Here is a 26,372-nt window from a genome sequence, read left to right on the forward strand (position 1 = left end):
GGCCAGCCTGGTCTACAAGAGCTAGTTCCAGGACAGCCTCCAAAGCCACAGAGAAACCTTGTCTCGAAACCCCCCCCCCCAAAAATTATATTTTATGTATGAGTGCTCTGCATGTATGCCTGCATTCCAGAAGAGGGCATCAAATAGAAGAGAGCATCAGATCCCATTACAGATGAGTGTGAACCACCATGTGGTTGCTGGGAATTGAACTCAGGTCCTCAGGTCCTCTGGAAGAGCAGCCAGTGCTCTTAACCACTGAGTCATCTCCCCAGTATTGCCCCTGTAGAATCAGTCCGGGCTCCATGAGACTGTCTCCAAGGGGGGTGGGCAGAAAAAGAAAATTAACTTTATATTGTTATTAGCAGATACCATCTTTTCTTCCTGCTTCCCTTGGAATCAGAAACGAATGAGGAAACATTCCTTAAACTATATAAATGTCTGAGAGATCAACTAGCCCTGTGTTTTGCCACCCAGAGTCCCTGGGCTGTCCTTGGGTTTCTGTCTGCTCTGGTGGGCACTATAAGATTTTTCCTTATGGAGTCACCCAGTGGCTCATGGGAGATTCCATATCCACTCTCCAGTAGGGTAAATCACTGAACGGAAGGCTGGCTTTACCGGGCTGTTTTCAACAATAGCATTCATAGTATTCTGCGACAATTTCACGCGTCTACTCTCCAGCGCTACGTGTTATTAACTGAAATACCTAAAGATGGCGCTGTGGGTCCAAGAGAAAGAAAAGAAAAAGCTTCGGTGCCTGGGCTAACCTTCCTGATGATCTGGAAGCCTCAAAATGCATTTACACCCCTCGCCCCCGCCGCAGATTTGCTTAAAAATGCCAGAATGAGCATGTGCTTAGAAAAATCATTTGCTTTTTAGACCCCCCCCACCTCTACCCCCAGCTCCAGCCCCCAACTTGGTAAAAAAAATTGCAAAGGGAAAGGATCTAGCCAGGATGGAGTGGATGACGACACACACGTGCCCTTTGGAAAAGCTGCGACTGTCATACGTGACAGCCTAGCTTAAAGGACAGAGCTGAGTGCAAGGGAATGGGGGGAAACCAGATGAAACGAAGTGAGAAGCGAACACAAATAATTGACACCAGAAGTCAACTGCTGAGCTTTTTGGAATGAGGTGAGTGTGTTTCCATGTGATGAGCATATTTTTGTATCTTTCTCCAGCTGTTAATTGAAAGTCAAAAGCTTTGACTCTGGGATTGTCCCAGATCAAAGTCTTCTATGAACATAATCTAGTCTCTGTAGCAGTTTTTCATGGTCACAATTTTCTTTCATTCTCACATATCAACTATGTTAGAACCAGAGATGCTCCCTTAGGAGAAGAAACAGAAAGCAAGGGTGGTGGGAGGGGTGGGGGTGGCTCACTGATCCCCAGTACTACAAAAGCAAGCAAAACAAGGAGATAAAGAGGTTAGAGGGCAAAAGAGTTAAGGCAGAGGGTGATGACCAGATCTGAGATGTCAATGGCTGTCTACCACCTGGGCTGTTGCATCATCCTTTTTGATTTCAAGGAAGCTGTTTGCTTATGAGACTTCTTCCTGACTATTGGGGTTATAGGCCTGGATCACCATGGCTTTTTTGTTGATTGTTTTTGGGACAGGGTCTCACCATGTAAACTTGGCTATAACTTGTTATATAGACCCGGCTTGCTTCAAACTCACAGAGATCCACCTGCCTCTGCCTCTAGAGCATTAATGATGGGATGGAAGGCTTGTGTACCACCATACCCTGTCCACTGTGTTTGGTTTTTACATTGTACTGGGGATTGAACCTAGGGTTTTACGAATGCCAGGCAAGCACTCTACCAACCGAGCTACAGCTGTAGCCAAGTTCAGTTCAAACTGGTCTCAGATTCATGATCCCTCTGTCCCTACTCCCTTTGGCATGTCTCACCATAATGTTAGCTTTTTATTTTGTTTTGGAGAAGTCACACTATGTTGACTATGAAAGCCTTGAACTCACAACCTTTCTGTCTCAGCTTCCCCAGTGTTGGGAACACAGGCACATGTCACCACAACATGGACATTTGGAGATGCTTTAAATGTATGTGTAATCAAGTTGGTCCACACATTGAAAGGATGGTTCTCCAGACATGTGAGCTCTTCTGGTCCAGTTCAACCCGCTGCCAGCACCCTTCCCAGAAACACATTCCTTTCCTGTGGCAAGCCCAGTTCTTCTTTCTGTACTGTGCCAGTAAGGAGCATCTGGTTGCCATTGGCTTGGTGAATCATTAGCTTGTTGAATGGGAAGCATCATCTCTGAATGGCAAAGCAACCTGTTCCCTCCCCTTTCACCAGAAACTGTGTCCTCTGGGCTATTAATGTGGCTTTGATGGGGTTGAAAGCTGCCTGAGGCCTTCCAGGCCCTCTTACATAGCATAACCTTAAGCGGCTCTGTGTGTCTGTGAGGTCCCTCCCCCGCCCCCCCAGACAGGATTTCTCTGTGTAGTCTTGGATGTCCTGGAACTCACTCTGTAGACCAGATTGGCCTTGAACTCACAGAGATCCGCCTGCCTCTGCCTCCTGAGTGCTGGGATTAAAGGAGTGCACCACCACTGCCCTGCAAGTGTCTGTGAGTTTTGATGTCCATGGACAGAGCCTCTGTGTTTCCTTCTGGCTTCTGGGACCTACTCATCACCTGGTCATTTTGGTGGCAGCCTCCTACAGTTGGAGTTCTTACTAAAGGACACCAGAAAGATGATTCTGGTTCCTGTTTGCTTCTGGGATCTGAGTTCTCACTCAACTCTTAAAAAACCCGAATTCTCCCTCTCTCCCAAAGGTGCAGGGATTTTGGGGTTTGTTTGGGTGCTCAGGGAAAAGTATCTTGGAAGAGAAGAAACAGTTGGGGCACTGGTTGGCAATCTGTCCAACTATTTGCAGTGCCGGGATTTGGGGGTGTAAATAATTACAGCAATCATGGCTTTCCAAGAGAAGATTGGGATTCAGATAATTCTGGTGTCCTCCCTCTTAGACAACCTTGTGTTCAGGTGGCTTTAGTTTATGACCTTCTGGGACCATTTAAAGCTATATTCCATTTAGAAAAGCCAACAGCATAGAGTTCATGGATACACGTCATCTGTTTCCTCAGCAGGCAAAACAATCCTGCATTTATTTAGTGAGGTTCTTCTTTTTATTGCTTGCTCCCCTACACACACACACACACACACACACACACACACACACACACACACACACATACACACCCTGCCTTATTTTGGGTAGAAATATTGGAAAAATAATTAGTTATCATAGTTTTGCTTCTAGGTGTATCAGCCAACACTCCCCTGGGGATGAGCAGTCTCTAGCATAAACATATGGACATTACTCTTAATGAACTGAATATTAGTTCCATAACATCAGCTAGTGTACAGTCCATATGCAAATACCCACACGTTTCCTCAAATGATTTTGTAGAGCTAGCCCATTTTCTATTCCAAAATCCATTTTCAGTTATTTGCACGGGTATCGTCAGTCCCTAGAGTCTTTTTCAGCCATTCTTTCAACTTTCTATCATCTTTCAAGACTTTGACTTTTTTTTTCTTCTTCTAAGGATTCAGGCCAATTGGTCTTGTAGAGTGTCCCATAGTCTGAATGGTCTGATTGCTTCCTTATGGTTAGATTACAGTGGAAACAGCCATGCCAAGAAATCTGCACTGGTATTCTTGCTTGGTTCTTACTACATCACATCGGGAGGTCCAAGCGTTCATGCCGAGTTTGATTCCTTTCCTAAGACAATGACCACCAAATACCTCCAAGGCAAGATGCAGTTTCTCTGACTACATGGTAAGTAATACATGAGTGGTTTTTGGGATCTGTAGGAATAGCTGGTCCTCTAGTAGGCTTTCATCTGGTGGCCTTGTCTGCAGTTCATCTTTGCATGAACAATACAGGAGGCTGCAAATGACAATTTTCTAATTTTATCCTTCCTCCAATTTATTAGCTGATATTGTAGAATATTCCTTTTCCCTCCAATTAATGAGAGGGGTTACCAGCTGAATTACTTACCCTTCTTGTAGTTGTGATCAAACATATGAATTAACTAAGGGAAGAGGAATTTGTTTGGGCTCAATGTTTGAAGGTATGGACATTTGTGGCAAGGACGACACAGCAGCAGCATAGCTTTCTTTGATGGCAGCAGAAGCATGTATCTGCTTCTTCACATCCAGGTGGATCAAGAGGTGGATCATGACATGCTTTTAATCCCAGCAGTCAGGAGGTTGGATCTCTGTGAACTTGAGAACAGCTTGGTCTGTCGGGCAAGTTCCGGACCAGCTAGGGATACAAAGTGAGACCCTGTTTCAAAACAAAGCAAAATAGAACACATCAAATGTGAGCCTGCACACACACACACACACACACACACACACACACACACACACACAAACTGTCAAGTAATTATACATTGCTCAACATGAAAATTAGCTTTTCTCTGCCTCGCTCCTCCACCGCCAGGATTTTCAGTCTTTAGATAAAAGCATTTTCACCTAAATACTTCAGTTATTTTTCCTGGTCTCTATTTCCATATTCTCCATCTGTACATCTGTACATTCTTATACTAATTTAAATGTCATGTTTTAAATATTCTCTCATGACTTCTTTACTCAGAAGATGCTTTGCTGAAACTGTTTCTTCTCTTTAGTCTTTCTTCTCCCACTCTGTCCTCTTTCTGACCACTGTAAATCTGTCACAGGTCTTGGCGAAATTGATATTCATGTGTACAGATGAGGGGTGAACAATTTTCTGTTTTGCTTAGAGATAATAGACATTTTCTTTTTCCCATTTGCTTAGTGGTCTTTGCATCATTAATCTACCCTCATCATCTCAGGCAGCAGAATAAACGTTTTAGGATTTCAAACACATCTCTCAAGCCTTTCTGTTTTTCTTTTTGAAAGGTCTCTTCTGGAGTCTTTCTCCTGAGTGTGTTGGTGGCTCTCAAGGCCTGCTATAAAGCTACAGCCCTGGGATATCCTCTGGCTGCCACTCTGGAATTTTCTCTCCTGGTTCATCTCATTCCCTGGATCCCACAGCCTTGTCGTCAAAGTCATTTTCCTTCTCCTCCTCTTCCATTCCTCTCTGCTCGTCCTTCTCCTTCTCCTTTTTCTTTGATTCTGGGTCATGTAGCCAAGGATGCCACTGGACTCCTTATCCACCTCCCCAGTGCTACAATTCCAGGCCTGTGCCATCATGCCCAGCCCCATGTCATCCTTCTTGGTTAGTTTAGTTATCTAACTCATTTCATATTCCAGTGGATTCCTAAGAAATGACGGTAGGAGGATAAATATTTAAAAACACTCCGTGTATAAAATTATGTTAAAAAATTATGTCAGGTACGGGGGCTGAAGAGATGGTTCAGTTGCTAAGGGGACTGACTGTTCTTCCAGAGGACCTGGGTTCAATTCCCAGCAACCACATGACAGTGAACTACTCTAAGATCTGACCCCCTCACACAGATATACATGCAGGCAAAACAACAGTGCAGATATAATAGAAATAAATAAATTATAAAAGAGTCAGGTATAGTGATGGACATCTATGATCTCAGCTGAAGCAGGAAGCTTGTAGGTTTAAGGCCAGCCTGGGTGGCATAGAATCACATTTTGAAATAATGATTCTAGTTTCTGTTCACTTCTGGGGTTTTTATGAAGGCATCTGTTGGCTTTCTACACACTTTTGGGGGTCTTGCTTTTGAACTTATGTTTTAAAAGTTCATAGTGATTTGTTTGTGTGAATTTAAAAAGATGGCTTAGTCATCTAGTAGGTTCTTCTGGACTACAAATTGATGTGCTTCAGTTATGCAGAATTTCCTTGAATTGTTTCCTTTGAAAAAGTTTTTGGTGTGTGTGTGTGTGTGTTTCTATGTCATATGTATGCAGGGGCCACAGAGGCCAAAAAGGGCATGAGATCCTCTGGAGCTAGAGTTGCAGCAGTGTTGGGAACATAATTGGAGACCCCTAGAAGAGCTGGAAGTGCTTTTGACTACTGAACCTTCTCTCCAGCCCTTTGAGTTTTTTCTTTTACACCTATCTCTCCATGTTTTCTTTTCCTGGTATACTCTTTTTCCTATTGTGAGGATGTTGAGCCACTCATGCTAATTTAAACTTTCCATCTTCTCTACTTTACCCCACGTCTTCAGTTTGCAACCTTTTTTTTTTTTTCTGCGCAATTTCCTCAATCTCCCTTCCAATCCTGTTATTGTGGTTTTCAGTTTTGCCACAATAATTTTAATTTGCAAGAACATTAGTCTCTGCTTCTTTCACACCTGTAATCCCAACATTTGGGAGATGGAAGCAGGATGTTTCATGAATGAAGCATTCTCTTAGTGTCTTTGTGCACTTTATTATTTTTTTTATGGAAAATGTTCTCTTTCTGTGTTGTCCTTTTCTTGATAACTCCTTTATTCACGGAGTTTGAACTTATGTTTATTTATTTATTTATTTATTTATTTATTTATTTATTCATCTATCTGTTTTTTACTTAATTTTGAGACAGGGTCTCACTATGTGGCCTCCATTGACCTGGAACTTGCTGTGTGGTCCAGGCTCAGGCTGACCTTGATCTCGGAGAGATCCTGCTGCCTCTGGTGCACCTGCCTCTGCCTCCTGAGTGCTGGGATTAAAGTCAGGTGTCACTCACTCTCCCTTCTTTTTCTGAACCTGGTTTCTGGAAGGATCTCTCTTTACAGCCTCTCTTGCTTCTGTCTGGGAAGTTAACCTTGCCTTTGCATCAGGCCCTGTGTTTAAGACCACAGTCTCTGAGCTTATCTTTACTGACGACAGTTTTATCAAGGGGACACTCAGAAGGCATCTTGTAAGAATGAGGTGACTATAGTTATAATCTGTTGCAAAAGACTTGATATTTGACCTTTTGACAGATGTTCTTTTTGCTTTTGGCAGCTGTCATATTTCAGGGATAGCAGTCAATTACAGCCACCTGAGTGTGACTGCACGGGTGGTCTAAGGTGCTATTATCAATGTTCTTTATAATGACAGCTTTTCACACAGAGTAGTGTCTGGCCGGTGCCACTTCCTCAGGTTTCATGAATGTGCCCAACCTGACAAACAGCACCAGAACCTACAGGAAGCCCTATCCTATTTATATGATGCCTTTTTCTCTCATTCGTAACCATCCTCCTAAGTAGTAAGGGAACAGAGAAGCCTGGAATATGAGGAGAAACCCTGTGATGGGAGAGGCTTTGCAACTTGCTGTGAACATTTTTTTTTTCCTTAAATGACGGGGTCTCATGGAGTCCAGGATGGCCTTGAGCGAACTAGTTGTGTGGCCAAGGATGACCCTGAATTTATGATCCTCCTGCCTCCATTTCCCAAATGCTGGGTATACACGTGTGAGCCACCACAGCTGACAGTAGATACTTTATCCTGTTGGGGTGTTTGGATTATTAAGAAGGGAAGACACTCAACAACAAATATCTCCCCCTTTTTTCTGCTTCTGAGCTTGAACTCAACCAAGACAAACAAATGGATATTAAAATAAGAGCTTTGTTTTCTGATGATGCTGACCAGAATATGAGGCTTCAGATATTTATCTTGTGTGATGGCTAATTTTATGTCAATGGGACACAGGCCAGAGCCATCTGAGAAGAGGGAAGAAGCTCCACTGAGAAAGTAAGATCAGGCTGTAGGCAAGCTTGTAAGGCATTTTCTTTCTTTCTTTCTTTCTTTCTTTCTTTCTTTCTTTCTTTCTTTCTTTCTTTCTTCCTTCCTTCCTTCCTTCCTTCCTTCCTTCCTTCCTTCTTTCCTTTCTTTTTTTTCAAGACAGGGTTTCTTTGTGTAACAGCCTTGGCTCACCTGGAACTCACTTTGTAGACCAGGCTGGCCTCAAACTCATCGATCTGCCTGCTTCTGCCTCCCTAGTGCTGGGATTAAAGGTGTGCGCCACCACCACTGAGTAAGATATTTTCTTAATTAGCGATTGATGGGAGAGGGCCCATTCTATTGTGGGTGGTGCCATCTTTGAGCTGGTGGTCCTGGGTTCTATAAGAAAGCAGGCTCAGCAAGCCATAGGGAGCAAGTTAATAATAAGCATCTCCCCTCTATGGCACCTGCATCAGCTCCTGCTTCCAGGTTTCTGCCCTGCTTGAATTCCTGTCCTGACTGCCTTCATTGATGAACCGTGGATGTGGAAGTGCCATGGTGTTTCACCACAGCAACAATAACCCTAAGACTTGTCAATTCATACTCCTGATAATTAACACAGATGAAAACTCTGGGCTCCTGTGTGCAGACAAATCATGGTATAAATGTCACCACACTATAAGGTCCATATCAAACCGTAATGAACTTTCTTGGCAAAATGTCTTCTCTCAGAATGATGTTGGAAACTTCATACTCAGTTCCACAGTCCTGGGAGTTGGTGGCAGATAAGAGGTGATTAGGTCACATGAGCTCTGTGGCCATGAATGGACTAAGGTCTTATTTTTTTTTAATATTTGTTTTATTTTATGAGCCGGCACATATGTCTGTGTGAGGGTGTCAGATCTTAGAGTTACAGTTGTTAGCTGCCATGTGGGTGCTGGAAACTGAACACAGGTCCTCTGGAAGAGCAGCTAGTGTTCCTAACCACTGAACCATCTTTCCAGCTCTCTGTTTTTGAGACAGAGTTTCTCTGTGTAGCTCTGTTTGTCGTGGAACTCACTTTGTAGACCAGGCTGGCCTCAGACTAGGAGATCCACATACCTCTGCCTTCGGCATTCTGGAATTAAAGGCATGGGCCACCACTGCCTGTCTTGCCCTTTCCCACCCCATTCATTCTCCACTTCTTAAACTTTTAAAATGAACTATTCTTTCCCTAGCTGCCTGGAATGCTAGTTCAAGCTGTGCACTGTTACGATAAATCTTTCTGCCAAAAGCCGCTTGAACCCCACCACCACGTGTGAGCTTTACGCCAGCAGCCCGCCCGAGTTAGGCCCAAATGAATACACAGAAACTTGTATTAGGTTCAAAGCTGCTTGGCCAATGACTAGGACTTCTCATCTGCTAGCTCAGTTTTAATTATCATAAATCTATATATGAGACTTATCTTATCAGACGCCTTGTTGGCGTCCTCCCTTGCCAGTGGATCACATCCTGCGCTGGAGGAGGCAAAGGGAAAAAAGGGCCCTTCCTGTTTCTCCTTCGCTTAAATATGAGTCTCCTTGCTATGTCACTTCCTGCCTGGATCACCACTTATCTACTACATTTCCCAGAATCCTCTTTGACTCCTAGTCCCATCTAACTTGCTGTCTCATTGGCCAAACAGTATTTTATTTAACAATCAATAAGATAAACATACACAGTACATTCCCCATTAGTGCACTGTAGCTAAAGGCAGGTGGAAGGACTTTCGTTGTTAGTTCTTTTGGGCTACAAACATCAGGCTCCAGGTTTTACTGTGATATTCCAGGCCTGGTTCCAGTTTCTGAGCCCAAACAGAGATATTAGGGTTTGAGAGTTCAACAAATGCATTTGCCCAGCTTGTGAAACAAGTAAGAAACAAGAAAGATGAGCAAGTGAAGACCAAAATGTTAGCAAATGCTGATTAAGCCTATGGGAGAATGTACCATCTGACCAGTGGTTTTACTGATAAGCTACCCTTAAACCAATTAGCCACAGGCTCAGTGTGCTGACAAACAGACCAGAGAGTGCTCTGTGTGTTGGCCATTGCATCTGAAAGAGACACACAGAAAGAGCAGAGCTGCAGGCTGGTGGTGGTCGACACATTTATTTGTTTTTCCGAGACAGGGTTTCTCTGTAGCTTTGGAGGCTATCCTGGAACTCACTCTGTAGACCAGGCTGGCCTGGAACTCACAGAGATCCTCCTGCCTCTGCCTCCCGAGTTCTGGGATTAAAGGTGTGCACCATCATTGCCTGGAGGGTCCACACATTTAATCCCAGCACTTAGGAGGCAAAGGCAGGAGGATTGTTTTAAGTTCGAGGCCAGCTTGGTCTACAGAGAGGGTTCCAGGACAGGCTCCAAAACTACAGAGAAATCCTGTTTCAAAAAACAAAACAGAAAGGCTGAGCATGCTCAGTTCCTTCTCAAATTTGGGGCTGGTAAATCACTGCTCTCATATTTCTGGTTGTGAGCCTAGTCTTCAACAGCTAAGCCATCTCTCCAGCTCACATCGCTGCTTTTCCCGAATGGAGCAGAAGGATCAGGAGTCTCTTCCGCAGCCTTCCTGTTGGGAACTGTGCAAACACTCTTACATGTGGGACAAATCTGAGGATAAGGATGAAGATGTGTCTCCTCCTGACACTGATCTGGATTTCCTCAGTTGAAATCACATGTGAAAACTGCTTGTGCGTTATACTAGTACTAAGAGGCACCAAAGGGCTACAACTGTGCTAGGGAAATCAAGACTACAAATCACCTGACTTAAAATGAAACAGGGAATCACAGTGGAATTTTGTTACCTAGATATTCTTCTATTTTTGTTTTGTTTTGAGGCAGGGTTTTATGTAGTCTCAGCTGGCCTTTAGCACATTTTATAGCCAAGGATGACCTTGAACTCTTGATCTTCCTGCTTCTGCTTCCCAAATCCTTGGATTACAGGTGTACACTCTTCTATTTTAAGTAGATACTAACCAATAATCACACTTCTCTGCCTTGCCCCTATATTATTATACCCTCATAGGGAAAGCAAATAGAAATACAAAAGTGTGTTCCAGTCATTTAAGATAATAACATGCATTCTAAAATAAATGCCTGTGGAGTGCATAGATGTAGAGGTGAAAGTAGGTAATTTGCAAATTATGTTCTATGGTGATTCAGGTATTCCCTCTGTTAATTTAAGAAGAAAGAAATAAGGAGAGAACCACTTGATATCACTGGGGAAAATGGAACTCATTAGATTTTGTTCCAATTCATGTGACTCTTGGCCATACACCACAAAAAGGTAAAATTACTGAACTGGTCAGAAAATCACCCAGAATCTATTTCCTGATGTTTAAAGAGAAACACTCTTCACAAGGGTACTGACTGCTAATACACCTTACAGTTGGGAAAGATTTTTCTATTCTCTCTTTTCATTTCCTGTTTCTTATCTTGTGTTCTTAAATTGAGGCCATTCCTTGGCCAGAACAGCATGATTCTGTGTGCTCTGCCTTCTGCCTTTTATCAAAACTTTGTCTGATTCTTCTCAGTTAATCAAAACCAGGAGAGAAAATTCCATGAAAGGACAGAAGTTTTCCTTTTTTTCTTGTAAGGATCAGTCACTCTGTGTGTGTGTGTGTGTGTGTGTGTGTGTGTGTGTGTGTGTGTGTGTGTGTGTGCTCACATGCTCACGAATCCAAGTTCACACATGTAGGGGCCTGTGTGGCTTCGTGACATTGCAGGTGGTACTCATGTTAAGACCCTTAACAGCACATCCACATGGGTCAGTGGTGTGCAGCATGAAGGACTTTTAAGAAAGCATCGATGTAGTTAACATTTGAGACCCTTGAGGAAGTGACCGTTTCTTGTCCCCTCTGGGAGTATGATGTGGAGTTCTTGGGATTGTGAGTTTTGTCAACCTGACACAATGTAGAATCATGTGGAGAGAAGTGTCAATGAGGAATTCTCTTGATTGGGTTGGCCTAGTAGGCACTCCTGTGGGGGATTTTCTTACCTGGGTTGACTGATGTGGGAAGACCCACCCTGAATGTGGGTGTCACCACGTCAAGGATTGGGCCCTAGACTGAATACAAAAGATGAGCTGACCACCATGTGTATACATTAATTCATTGCGCTCCACTTGCTTTTGACTGTGGATGTACAACAATCAGTTCTCTCAAGCTCTTAATGCTGTAATTTCCCTGCTATGATGAAGCATACCCTGGGATTGTGACCTGGAATGGACCCTTTCTCTTCTAAGTTGTGTTTGTCAGGGTATTTTAGCATCACAACCAGAAATGAAACACTGACAATACACATGGCAGGATCTTTGGTGGCATGAATAAAGTTGACAGACATGAAGCCCACTTAAAGGTTTTAGCACTGAACTTCTGTTTTTCACTAAACATGTACTTAAGATTTCCATTTGTGGGTCCCCAAAAGGAAATTATTTGACCATGATCCTTTTCTACTAGGTTCAAATCCATCATGCTGAGATTAAACTGTTTTGTCATAGTGATGGACACATGTCAGTGACGTCAGCCTGACTGGTCTGCTGGGCAGTGTCCTGACCTGTGACCAACAAAGCCATCAAAACATACAGTAGCATTCTTTTTGACAGTTATAGGAGCCCCACTCTTATCCATTGTTATCCTGTATGTGGTCACTTATGGTCTGCAGATATTATACTGCAATGAAGAATCAGGCTATTATGAGGGAGGCATCCTATACACATAACTTTTATTACTATTATATTACTAAAATTTTGTCATATTTCATTATTAATGATTGTATTAATTTTCTTGTTGCTGAGACAGAAGATACTTAAGAGAGGAGGGCTTTCTTTTGATTCACAGTCCCAGAGGTTACCACCCATAATTCCAGGGAGGGCATGGTGGCAAGATCAGCTTGGTTTATGGTGGTGAGAGTTTGCAGTGCCTTTTGTTCATTTCTTGGTGGATCAGGAAGCAGAGAGCTCTGGTTGAAACAGAAAAAGATCGCAACTCAAAGTCTGCTTGTGGTGGCCCATTTCTGCTGGTTAGGTCACAGACCTGGGGAGTCAACATGATCTCAAAAACGTGCCTCAGCTGGGGGTCAGTCTTCAGTCACCTGAGCCTCTGCAGGCACAGTTCATATTCCAGCCACACAGTCAAGTTAATTTCTTGAACAAGTCCAACTGTGGGTCTCTGTAGTTGTTCTCAAAACTGCAGGAGGTAGCTTCTCTGATGCTGGCTGAACAAGACATGGATCTATGAGTACTTATCTATTCTATTTCCCTTTCCTGGGTACATTCATCCCTTGTTCCTATTCCCTTACTCTACACCTAATTTCTGTGGTTATACAGATAGATTGTAGCATAGTTATCAAAGAGCGAACACCCACATATAAGTGAACACATACCATATTTGTTATTATGGGTCTGCTTTACCTCACTCAGGATGATTTTTTTTCTAGTTCCATCCATTCACCTGCAGATTTCATTCTTTCAGTGGCTGAGTAATATTTCCTTTCTTCCTTCCTTCCTTCCTTCCTTCCTTTCTTTCTTTCTTTCTTTCTTTCTTTCTTTCTTTCTTTCTTTCTTTCTCTCTCCCCGAGATAGGGCTTTGGAGGCTGTCCTGGAACTAGCTCTTGTAGACCAGGCTGGCCTTGAACTCACAGAGATCTGCCTGCCTCTGCCTCCCAAGTGCTGGGATTAAAGGCATGCGCAACCACCGTCCAGCTTCATGGTGATATATTTAAGTTCACTTATGTATACAATCATATTATCTGCAAAAAGGACAGTTTGACTTTTCTTCCTATTTGGATTCCCTTGATCTCTTTCAGTTGTCTTATTGCTCTAGCTAAGGTTTCTAGTACATATTGAAGGCAAAGTAGCAGAAGTGGTGAGCAGGGTTTGGTCAGCTGTGAGCGTGACAGAAAGAACTTTGGGAAATCAGCTTCAGAGAGAGGGCTCATTTTATTGTTCCAGGTATATAAGGGTTCTTAGGGTTATGGGTGGGAAGGGCTGATTGGTCCGCATATAATTATCATATGAGTGGGAGGAAAGAGCAGGATTTGTGTGCTGAGTCATACAGCGCTGGGCTGGCAGGTGCTCTGTGCAGAGTCATACTCTGAATAAGGTCAGGCACCTGAGCTTAGAGACACTCTCCAAATAAGCTTAGTCAGGAAAGGGGAGTCCTACTGAGAGAGGGAGTCCTCCATTTTGCATTGAACTCAAAGAGCTATCCAGACATGGTGGATTGCAACCTTAAATGTAGGGTTCTCTAACATCTCCCCCTGTTTTATTTCATGATGGAGCGGTGTCATCATAGGATTTGAGAGCCTTATAACCTGTATTGGAGGGGTCCAGGGTCTGACAGTGGACCATAACTTGGTGGTGGTTATTCTAGCAATGGTGTTAATCTGTCATTGGAGAAATTGTGTAAGACAGGGAGCAAGCTTCAGAATAAAACATAGCATCTCCTAATACTATGCAAGTCTCCCCATGTCCAGCAGTTATTAAATCTAGGGCCTTTCTGTTTTGGAGTACAACTCCTGCTAGGGAGGTTGTCTGTCATTGAAGAGACTCAAGGCTGTTTGTGGCTATGGCTAGTAGTCACTCGAGTTCCTCAAGTTTTTATAGGTAGACCTGAGGGTAAATCATAAGAGTTAACACAAGGGCTAATGGTTCCTTGACACCAGAGAAAGGCAGGGAGCTAGCACAGATGGTTTTAGTAACAGTGATGTTGGAAGAGCACCTAGGGAGGGATTGAGAAGGGGGTCCCACAAGGCAGAGGGGGAGGTAGGAGTCATAAAAAGGGGGGGGTGTCACAGAGCTTTTGTAGAAGAGGGGGTATTGAAGAAGTATCTTGTGAGGGCACGTTAATGGGAACAACTGTAAGCAATGGCTGAGAAAGTGAAGCACAAAAGAAACATCCAGAAGCATTAGGTGGTTGGGTTGAGCCCTTGCCTGGTGACCATAGGCCTAGGACAGGCTGTCAGTGCTGGCTTCAAGGAAAGCTAGCCACTCCCTTTGTGCAAGGGCTGGCTTTACCCTGGGAACAATGCCTGAATTATGAGAGCAGATAGGTAATAGGGACATGAGTGCTAGCTAGAGGGACATAAGCTGCAATGCTGGGCAGAACAAACAGGACTGACTCTCTACTGCTGCTGAAAGCTAACAAGGAAAACCAGCATGGGCAGCTGACAGTGCATGGGAAGTAGGATGGGGGTGGGCATCTGATGGGGGGGCTGTGGGCTGAGAGGGAGAAGACAGAAGAAGAGGACCACTCCACTACTCGTGGATAAGAACAACTATTTCCATTGCCTAGACTCCTTCTGTGAGCCACAGCTTGAGAATTAGACAGAAACAAACAAACAAAAAACAAGAACAAACTCAACAACTACAAACAACTAAGTGAATGGACAAGCAATATCAGGTCATTACCAGTGTAAGCAGTCTGATTCATCTGTTGTGATGCTGCTTACTTTTCATTTGTTTATTGTTGTTGTTTGAGATAGGGCCTCTTTTTTGTAAAGTTTTTGTTTTTAAAGATTTATTTATTTATTATGTACACAGTTTTCTGTCTGCATGTATGCTTGCATGCCAGAGGAGGGCACTATTGCAGATGGTGTGAGCCACCACGTGGTTGCTGGGAATTGAACTCAGGACCTCTGGAAGAGCATCCAGTGCTCTTAACTTCTGAGCCATCTCTCCAGCCCCGAGTTAGGGTCTCTTTAGCTTAAGCTGGCCTCAACTCATTAGAGAGCTGAGGATGACCTTGAGCTTCTTCTTATCCTCCTGCAGCCATCTCCCATGTTCTTGATTCATATTTTCTACCTACAAATGAAAATGTTTGCATAACTATACTTCACCTGTAAAAAGGTAACATGGCTGGGACAACATGATTTCACACTATGTAATTTTTAGTAATTACACATGGAATATAAAGGCATGTAGGTGGAGTTTTCCTGTCTTGCTAGTCAGCTCCCAAATAAGTACACAGAGACTTAATATTAATTATAAATGCTTGGCCCATAGCTCAGGCTTATTACTAACTAGCTCTTAATTTTAAATTAACCCATATTTCTTATTTATACTCTGTCACATGGTGGTACTTTTTTCAATATGGTAAGATCATCTTGCTTCTCTCTGAGAATCCTCCTGACTCTGGAGACTCTGCCGTTCCTCTTCCCAGCATTCCTCTGGCCCCCAAAATCTCAACTAGCTCAGTCCTCTCTTCATAGCTGACACATCATCATTTTAGCATCTAGCCTTCTAATGTGTCCTTCACAAGCAAGGGGACCAGGGACAAGTGATGAACCTAAAAGGGAAGGGTGAAATCCTGCTCTTGCTATATTGTCAGACTTTTGATGAGGCTGCCACTGCTGAAGATACTGGCTTCCAGGTAAAGTAGGACCCAGGATTCCAAACTTTCTTGTTTGTCTCAGAAACAGCATGCAGAGCAAGCCTGTCTTAGGTAGCCCATGGTCAAGTCAGTTACCACACAGCTTCTTTCTATGTGATGGCACACTACTGAAATTCACGTGATACCGATAGCCACTGTGCAGTAGTCACTCCAAGGCCTCTTAACAGAAGGCTTTTCTAATATCCCACAAGAGCTATAATGCAATTGTTGCTGACCATTGATTGTCTTGCTCTAATGTCTCCTAAATAATAATAAAGTTTAATAATAAAAACTCTATTCTCATTCAGGAATATGTTTCTTGTTAACTGATATATGATATGAAAATAAATTTCCCTCTTGCAAAAAAAGAAAAAAAAGAAAAAGAAAAACCCTTGCCTATCTATCAGCAAGTCAGCTCTTTATTAACCAATGATAGTAATACATATACATATTGTGAAAAAAGATTGTTCTACAACAGAAACGTGCCTCTGTTTTCATTTTTACATTTTTATCAATTAAAGGAGCCTGAGAAGTGAGGTAGAAAAAGAAACACACAAAGCCATGGAAGAAGAGCTGAGATGGTAAGGACAACAGGGCTTCCATAGAAAGACAGGTACCCCAGCAGTTAGGCCTGCAGGTTAAGCAGTGGAGGGCAGGAGCACTAGCTGCTGTTTTGCACACTAAGACATGCAGCTAGGGGCTAGAGAGATGGTGTAGTGATGTGAAAAAAAAAGGCCCCCAAAGGGAGTGTCACTATTAGGAGATGTGGCCTTGTTGGAATGGGTGTGGTCTTATGGAAGAAGAGTGTAACTGGAGGCAGGCTTTGAGGTCTCATATATGCTCAAGCCATGCTCAGTGAGACAGACCATTTCCTGTTGCCTGTGAGTCAAGATGTAAGAACTCTCAGCTCCTTCTCTAGCACCATGTCTGCCTGCATGCTGCCTTGCTTCCCGCCATGATGATAATGGACTAAACCTCTGAACTGCCACCCCAATTAAATGCCTTCCTTTACAAGAGTTGTCATGGTCATGGTGTTTCCTCAAAGCAATAGAAACCCTAACTAAGACAGATGGCTTAGTGGCTAAGACCATTTATTGCTCTTTCAGGGAGTCTGGGTTTGATTTCCAGAACATATGGGGTGGCTCACAATCATAGTTCAGGGACTCTGATGTTCTCTTCTAGCCTCTCGAGGAGCAGACTCGATGTCATGCACAGACATATGTGCAGGTGTAATACTCACACACATAAAAAACAGAAAGACTTGCCAGTTATAAATGCTGCTTGTGTGGACCTCAAGTTTGGCAGGATGATATGTGGGTCAACACAACTGTTAACACCTTTCTTTACCTCTTTTAGAATAAAGTGAGAGAGGCAAAAGCTGCAAAGGAACAAGGGTTTATCCAACTCACAATCCTAGGAGCATGTTGTGGGTTCAGAGCCAGCTCCGAGTTTCAGCTGACTGCCAGTGTCCTTCAGCCAGCCAGATGGAATGCTTTCGAGGTACCATCTCTTTATTCCTTGGAGATGGAGGATTTGCCTTTGGGAAATAAATATACATCATGTCATACAAATGGAACACAATGTCCTCAGTCTTGTTGTTCTCTGGAGAAGCAGACATTGTCACAGGCTCTGCCAAGAATATAGCAAGGCGGGGAGGGGAAGACATCAGTGAACGGACTTCAGGCATGAGAGGTTTGGAGACTTTTATGTAGATAGCTAGGCTAGGAGTCTGCAAGCTGGAGGCACCTCTCTTGGGACACTCACATTCAGGACTCAACTCTTAGTTGTTTTGCTTTTTACTATATTCAGGAATCCATGAAGATAGAACCAGCCAAAAACAAAGGGCCAAGTCAAAAAAAAAAATGAGTTCAAGGTCCTTAGAAGCCAAGAGCTCAGCTAGAAAGAAATGGGAAACTAGTCTAGAGGTGGAAATGTAGCATTTCCTTTCAAACCTGTGTTTCTTCTCCCTCCCTCCCTCCCCTGCCCCTCTCTCTCTCTTCCTCCCCCCCTCACTCCCTTCCTCCTTCTTTCCCTCCTTCCCTCCCTTCTTTCTTAAAAGAAAAAGTAGAGGCCGTTGTGTCTCTGACACCATACACCTATGCTGAAGCAAGGAACTGACTGATTTGAGATTCTCACGTGAAAACAAACAAACAAACAAATAAAAAACCAGAAAAACTTCATTAAGAACCAAAGGAAAGTACAGGGGAAGGATTTGTAAAAAAGGTCAATGAGCAGGTAGAGATGTGTGTAATCAGGAGGCACAAATAGCTATATGAAGAATCAAAGCAGCAGCTGGAGAGATGGCATGCACTTTTAATTCCATTACTGGGAGGCAGAGGCAGGCGGATCTCTGTGAGTTCAAAGCCAGCCTGGTCTACAGGGTGAGTTCCAGGACAGCCTCCAAAGCTACACAGAGAAACCCTATCTTGAAACCCCCCCCCCCAAAAAAAATAAAAACAGTGATTTTTCAGGCTGGTCAGGGTTACCTAGTGAAACCTTGTACCAGGGGTGGGGGAGAGGGTGAGGGTGAGGGAGAGGGAGGGGAAAGCAGGGAGAGAGAGAGAGAGAGAGAGAGAGAGAGAGAGAGAGAGAGAGAGAGAGAGAGAGCATGATGTGTGTGTGTGTGCACATGCCACAGTGCAATGTGGAGGGCAACTTTGTGGAGTTGACAGCTCTGTGGAGTTTGTTCTCTCTTGTCACCTTAAGTGGGTTCTAAAAACTGAACTCAGGCCACAAGGCTTTCATGACAAAGTTACCTTCATTTGCTGAGATCTTTTCCAGTCCCAGGAATATTTTAAAATTTAAATTTATTCTACCTCTATGTAGCAAGCAATATGGGAAAGTATTAAATGATTTATATTTTGTGTATCTTTTTTTTTTTGTCACAGTACTGGGGGTTGAACCCAGGGCCTTGATGATAACGCTAAGCAAGTGCTGCACCACTGAGGTCCATGTGGGATCTATGTGAGAATGATAGTAGTTTTGCTGGCTAGAGTAGGCTCAATGAAAGCTTTTGGTTGCTAGAGTACACTCTATGAAAGACTTGATGGCTTCAGTGGGCTCTATAATAGCATTTGAAAGTTACAGTGAACCCCACAAAAAGTTTTGATTATTATACCAGCTCTATGACATGTTTTGATAGCTAGAGTGGGATCTATGACAGGTTTAGAAAAATAAAGTAGGCTTGATGCTGGCTTTTTACTACTACAGTGAGCTCTAAGATATCTTTGGAAAATGACAGCGGGCTATGACATCCTTTGATGACCACAGTGGGCCCTATAACAGATTTTGACAACTGTGGTAGCTTTGTGATAGCCTTTAACTGCTACAGTGGATTCCATGACAGCCTCTGATAGTTATAGTGTGCTATATGACAGCTTTGGAAAACTACAGTGACATATATGATATCCTTTGATGGCTACAGTGGGCTGTATGATAGCTACAACCAGCTTTGATAGCTTTTGATGAATATGGTGGGCTCCATGAACGCTTTTAATGGCTATCATTTCTTCTATGACAGAATTGACAAGTATATCAGTCTCTCAGACAGTGAACTCTATGGAAGCTTTTGATTGCTATAGTGGTGTCTATGACATCAATTGATGGCTATGTTGGTTTCTATGACAGTCTTGTAGCAACAATGGGATCTATGGCAGTTTTTAAGGGCTTCATGGGGCTTTATGACAGTTTGTGATGGTTACAATGAGTTCTATGGTAGCTTTTGATACCTACAATGGGCCTCGTGAAAATTTTTGACTTGTATACCAGGTTCTATGGCAGGTTTTGATGGGGGAAGCAGTACCCTGACAGGTTTTTATAATTACAGTGGATTCTATAATGGTGTTTGATGGCAGAAGTCAGCTCCTGGAGAACCTGTGACTGCTATACCAGGATCTATGACAGGTTTGGTAGTTAAGGCAAGAGCTAGTGCAGGTTTTGACCACTATATTTGAGCTCTAAGACAGCTTTTGAAATCACAGAAGATATTTGGACTTAGCCTGGGTCAGCACAAATATTTCCTATTAAACCCAGAAGAATGATGATTAAAATGCTTTTGGCCAACATGCTCTTACATGCTCCTTGGTACTGAGTGTTTTCCAGTTCAGCATAAAGACACTGATTCTGAGTTCTGACCTGGTCAAGGGGAGGCTTCTTCACTGCTGAACTCAGCACATAGGCTGCATCACATAGTGTAGAGGTATCTTGTTCCATCAGTGGACTTGGCATGGCTTCAGGTGTGCAGACGTGACCCCTTATAAGGAAGAGGAGGTGTTGGCTCTCTCTCTTGGGTGTGATCAGAGCATCCTGAAGATACCACTTCAAGATACCACTACCACTGCCTTTGCCTCCTGAGTGTTGGAATTAAAGGTGTGTACTGCCACCATCCAGCTTGTGTTGATTTTTGACTCAATAGTTTCCAAAAGATTTGAAGTAGCTCCAAAGAATAGCCTTTCTTAAATGAAAAAGAAAACCTTAAAGTTCTCTTTAAGGCTTGTAGGAATGTTGCTCCCTGCTCCCCCTCAAGTTCTGACTATCACAGGAACAGAGACCAGCAAGGCTCAGCTCTGCAGACTTGAGACTAACCTCTGGTACTTAGTTGGCTAGCCCAAGACAAGATATCTATTGTCAGCTCCAGTATCAAACACTAAACTTCCTGACAGGTTTTCTTTTTCATTTAAGAAAGGCTATACTTTGGAGCTACTTCAAATCTTTTGGAAAGTATTGAGTCAAAAATCAACACAAGCTGGATGGTGGCAGTACACGCCTTTAATTCCAACACTCAGAAGGCAAAGGCAGGCAGATCCCTGTGAGTTCCAGACCAGTTTGACCTACAGAGAGAGTTCCAGGACAGCCAGAGTTGTTACATAGAAAAACCCCCGTCACAAACAAACAAACAAACAAACAAACAAACAAACAAACAAACCAGACACATTTGAGCAGAACTGTAACATGGATGTCACAGATGGGTTATGGCTCTTCTAGAGCGGACCTAGCTGGAATTGGGCTTCCACATACATCCCATGTCACTATCAAAGAGTTACTCCACAGCACTGCTGGTATGTTTTAAGGGGGCTTTAATGGAAGGACCAGAAACCACTGTATCCTCCTCACTATAAGTGCTGATGTACAGAGAGCAGCAGATATTTCTCTGATGACCTGGATTTGTTTGGTCTCTAAAATGATTATGAACAATAAGAAATATGAAAGGTTGTATTTTTTCTTCCAAATAGCTTTAAAATGATCTCCCAAGTGTTAACATTCCAGCAGTGAAAGGACTGATAATTAAGACCAGAAAGTGCATGTCAGAAGCAAATAGATAAGAACACAGAAAAGGAGAGTTCAGAGGAGGCAGCTAATAAGCCCCACAAAGGAGACTTTAATGGGGAGGCCCCAGGAACAAATGGTGGAAGAACTTCCAAACATCATTGTCAAAACCACAAGAGATTTACTAACTACTTAAAAAATCATTTTATTTTATGTTTCATTTTATGTGCATTGGTGTAAAGGTGTCAGATCCCCTGGAACTGGAGTTACAGACAGTTGTGAGCTGCCGTGTGGAACTGAACACGGGTCCTTTGGAAGAGCAGTCAGTGCACTTAACCACTGGGTTAAGAGCCATTTCTCCAGCCCCAAGATTTAATAACTAATTTTTATAAAATAAAAGAAATTAGGATTTTTATGTATTTAGAATGTAGTAGGATTGTGTATTAATTTAATAGACTCAAAATCAACCAAAGTTGATAGGATGGATTACTTCCTGCCTCATTTGGGATACTCCCTTTTTCTGGGTTTATTGATTCACAAAAGGTTGAAGCTTTATATAAACGATGAATGGCATTGTATTAAGAATGAGGGAATGGCTGTTGAGATAGATGACTTAGTGGATAAAGGCATCTGCCATCAAGCCTGTGACCTGAGGTCAATCCTCAGGAACCATGTATTGCGTGGGAATCAAGATTCACTAGACTCAGTATAGGTTAAGTGAAGTTTATTCTGGGAGAATGCACTTACACAAGAGGTGGGCGATCGCTGCTGGTTCCAGCTCCAAGGATCCTCCCAGGCTGTTCCCTGTGACCCGATCAGCCGCAAGAGAGGGCAAGCCGGTCCCAGACCCCAGACCAAATTCCACACGGTCATGTATGCACCTGTGACCACAGCCAAATGGGCATGGTCAGCGCCACAGGTGTGTCTGTTAGAACTCTCACTACACTCATGTGGGGGTAGGAGAGTCTCTACTTACCCAAGTTGTCCACTAACCTCCACACATGAACATGTGTGTGCATTGGGAGCTCACAGAAGGAGTTTTTTTTTTTTGTAGTAAGTCTTGAATTTTTTTATTTGAATTAGAAACAAGATTGTTTTACATGTTAATCCCAGTCACCTCTCCCTTCCCTCCTCCCCTACAACCTCCCCCAACTAAGACCCTATCTATCACATATCCTTTCTGCTCCCCCTGGATTGTGAGGCCTTCTATAGGGTGTCATCAGAGTCTATCATATCCTTTGGGATAGGGCCTAGGCCCACCCCCATGTGTTTTGGCTCTAGGAGTATCACTCTATGTGGAATGGGCTCCCAAAGTCCACACCTATACTAGGGATAAGTACTGAACTACTACAGGAGGTCCCGTAGATTTCTGAGGTTTCCTCAATGAAACCCATGTTCCTGGGGTCTGGATCAGTCCCTTGCTGGTATTCCAGCTATCAGTCTGGGGAGCAAGAGTTCCCCGATGTTCCGGTCAGCTGTTTCTGTGGGTTTTACCAGCCTGCTATGTACCCCTTTGCTCATCACTTGTCCTTCTCTGCAACTGGATTCCAGTTCAGTTCACTGAGTAGTTGTGGGTGTCTGCTTCTACTTCCACCATTGCTGGATGAGGGCTATCCGGTGGTATATAAGTCAGTCATCAATCTCATTATCAGGGGAGGGCATTTAAGGTAGCCTCTCCTCTGTTGCTTAGATTGTTGGCTGGTGTCATCTTTGTAGCTCTCCAGACATTTCCCTAGTGCCTGATTTCTCTGTAACCCTAAAAGGTCTCCCTCTATTATGGTATCTCCATTCTTTATCTTCTATTCTTCCCCTGACTCAATCTTTCTGCTTGCTCATGTCTTCCTCACCCCTCCTTTTCTCCCCTTCTCATTCTCCTAGCTCCCCCCCTCTTCCCATGCTCCCAATTTGCTCAGGAGATCTTGACCCTTTCCCCTTCTCCAGGGGACCATGTATGTCTCTCTTAGGGTCAGAAGGAGTTCTTAAAGTGTGAGCAAGAGAGATCTTTGGGCTGCTATGGCTACTGACACACTCACAAAGCACCAATGCGTAGAATAGGGCACAACAAGTGGAATTTGCTGGGAGGCCAGAGGAAGACGACTGAAAACTCCATCATTTGTTCACTGTTTGGAGGAGAAAGGAATTGGTGTCTCACTTTGTTATATAAGGCTGGCCCCAGGCACAATCTTGCAATCTCTCTCTCTCTCTCTCTCTCTCTCTCTCTCTCTCTCTTTCTCATTAGGCAAGAGCAATCATGGCAGTAGTCACAGTGGCCAGGTGTTCTTGATTATTTTGTAGTCACTCTATGAAGACTGGGCATAATTATTAGCTTTCCTCATAAATAAATGAAAACTATATCTGCTAAGTACTAAGCCATCTTTCTTAAATACAAAATAACATTTTTATTTTTATTGGAAATTCATACACTTAAATAATACATTTCAATCCTATCCCTCTACTACCTCCCCCAATTCTCCTTGGTATTCCCCCATCTGTCTCCCAATGTCACGTCCTCATTTTTTATTGTTATTCACAACATACTGGTTTCAATTAGTGCTCCTTTTATGGGTGTGGGGCCATCCACCGGGGACTGGGCAACCCAGTAACAGCCACATTCTCAAAGGAAAGTGTCCCAAATTATTTTCTATCTCTTTGTACTTTGCAGTTCTAGGCACTGAGCCCATGGCCTTCTGTGCAAGGCAAGCACCTACTAATCTATGTCCCCAGCGCCAATTTTTTTTTTTTTTTTAGGCAGGGTCTTGGTATATAGCCCCTGCTGTCCTTTAACTAGAAATCCTTCTGTCTCAGCTCCTGAGTCTTGGGTTTAAACATGTGTGCCACCACATTTATCTGCTACCAACCGGTCAACCAGTACTCTGGTTCTATGGCCAGGAGATACAGTGTATTCTTTCTCTTTTTGTATCCCTTCCCAACCTCCACTGCAGGGCAGGATGTCTGATTAGAAGTTTTCTAAAGCTTCATTGAATTTAATACAGGGTTCACAGCAGGCATTTCAGTAGTGTTTGTAGGCTGTCAAACATGAGCTAAGAGCTGGAGCTTTTGGTTGCTTCGAGGTTACCTGTGAATGTAACCGATGTGCCTCAAGAAGGTGAGCAGCAGGAGGGAAGACGATGCAACGCAGAGAACACAAAGCAAGGACCACTTGCTTTCACTCATTCCATTCTTATTTCTGCTAATAACTGCTTCTCCTTGCCACTGGCAAGGAGAAGGAGGCTAAAGGGAATAGGAGTTACTCCGGCTCCCCACATAGCTAGAAAGGAGGTCACTTTGCACCAACTACTCTGCAATAAAAGAAAACAGATATACAGTACAGCATTCCACTCAACAAAAGCCAGAACTGACATGTGTGTTTCAAGGGGAGGAGAGATGTCTAACTGATTTTCTCATTGTCTATACATCAATGACTCATAATTTATTCTTAAGACGACTTCAGAGCTCTAAGAATATATGACATTGCTAATTTGCTCTGTGTCAGTTTCCCCCCATGGGTTCTTTCTACTATGCATTCGCTTTCAGGTACCGTGAGGAAGGTTACTTCTCCAACCCATAAATTCTTCCCAACACTACCCAAGCGTGGACAGCAGGACCAGATGTTTGAGAAGGCCTGGAGGAACCTGCATCTGAATTCAATATCATCAAAATGAAAGAGGGTCAAGAGTTTAGGAAACCGTATAAAGCAATAACCACACAAGATATTTTATTAATAAATTCTATCCAGTTTTGACATGTACTGTCATACATCATAAACATAACTGGTACACTTTTCCTATCATTTGTTGTGAATTTCTGGATCTAAGACTACTTCTTTAGTACAAAGGGAACCAGTACATTAGATAGAATTGTGTTAACAATAAATGTATAAATACATTAACTGTAAAATGGTATATAAGACTGGGATTGGAATGTAAAAATAAATTAATAAAAAAAGCAAAAATGGCACATGATTAATAACTATATGCTTGATACAAAATACTTTCATCCGACTGGGCATTGGTGGCGCACGCCTTTAATCCCAGCACTCGTGAGGCAGAGGCAGGAGGATCTCTGTGAGTTCGAGGCCAGCCTGGTCTCCAGAGCAAGTGCCAGGATAGGTTCCAAAGCTACACAGAGAAACCCTGTCTCGAAAAACCAAAAACCAAACCAAAACAAAACAAAAACACAAAAAACAAAAAACTTTCATCTGAAGGTCTTATAACAGTAGTATATAGTTTGGGTGTGGATAGCAGTCTCTTTATCTGGGAAAGTAGAGGAACTGAGGGAGAAAATATTTATTGACTGACTTTGGAGCTTTGAATTTTAAGAGGGTTGTTTCTTACCTAATACTAAAAGTGTTCTAGTTTGTGAAGAAATTTTACATTTTCCTTAAAGCCTTCAAAATGTCTTTAAATTTATTTTATTTTATGTGAAAAAATTTAACTGTATTTGTATATTTGTGCAGGATAATGTGCTCTTGAGTGAGGTTGCCTAGGAAGCAAGAAGAGCTGGAGCTGGAGTTACCTACACGGGTGCTGGGAACTGAACACGTCTTCTGCAAGAGCAGTAAGTGCTCTTTATTGCTAAGCCATCTCTGCAGCCTCCTACATTCATTTCTAAAATGTTGCATACCTGGTGTAATAATACACATTTTGGGAGACATTCACCTGGTGTAATAATACACATTTTGGGAGACATTCCTTATCAGATAATAGCATTTTATGATGTTGGAAACAGACAAGAACAAAGTATTGGTGGGGGTTGGATAAACTAACTAGCTTGATTGGGTCTTCCTGCAATGTGGGACTATATACATAGATGCAGTGTATCCATAGATCAAGACATACTGACGGGTGGTGATGGTGCACACCTTTAATCCCAGCACTTGGGAGGCAGAGACAGATGGATCTCTGTGACTTCAAGGCCAGCCTGGTCTCCAGAGATAGTTCCAGATCAGCTAGGGCTATTACACAGAGAAAACCTTGTCTTGAAAAACAAAAACAAAAGACATACAATGTGTCCCCTGAATACACATATTTTGTATTATGTCTATTTAATTGACCTGTCAATTAAAAACAAAAAAAGGTCATGCAAGATGGCTCAGTGGGTAAAGGCACTTGCCACCAAAC

The 26,372-nt window shown here is 43.0% G+C and overlaps 1 long non-coding RNA gene across 2 annotated transcripts; it reads left to right on the forward strand.

The window, feature by feature from the left end:
* Window positions 1-783: 783 nt before the first annotated feature.
* LOC103164142 lies at window positions 784-26,104 on the forward strand. Of its 2 annotated transcripts, none has more exons than XR_003482785.2 (3): window positions 784-1,131; window positions 3,632-3,796; window positions 25,709-26,104. It is a non-coding gene; the product is annotated as an uncharacterized LOC103164142 (long non-coding RNA). The 2 variants fall into 2 exon arrangements; XR_003482784.2 differs by lacking the exon at window positions 25,709-26,104 and adding an exon at window positions 24,787-25,202.
* The last annotated feature ends 268 nt before the right edge of the window (window positions 26,105-26,372 follow it).

The sequence above is a fragment of the Cricetulus griseus genome, chromosome 2 (assembly GCF_003668045.3).
Source record: "Cricetulus griseus strain 17A/GY chromosome 2, alternate assembly CriGri-PICRH-1.0, whole genome shotgun sequence".
NCBI classification, from domain to species: domain Eukaryota; kingdom Metazoa; phylum Chordata; class Mammalia; order Rodentia; family Cricetidae; genus Cricetulus; species Cricetulus griseus.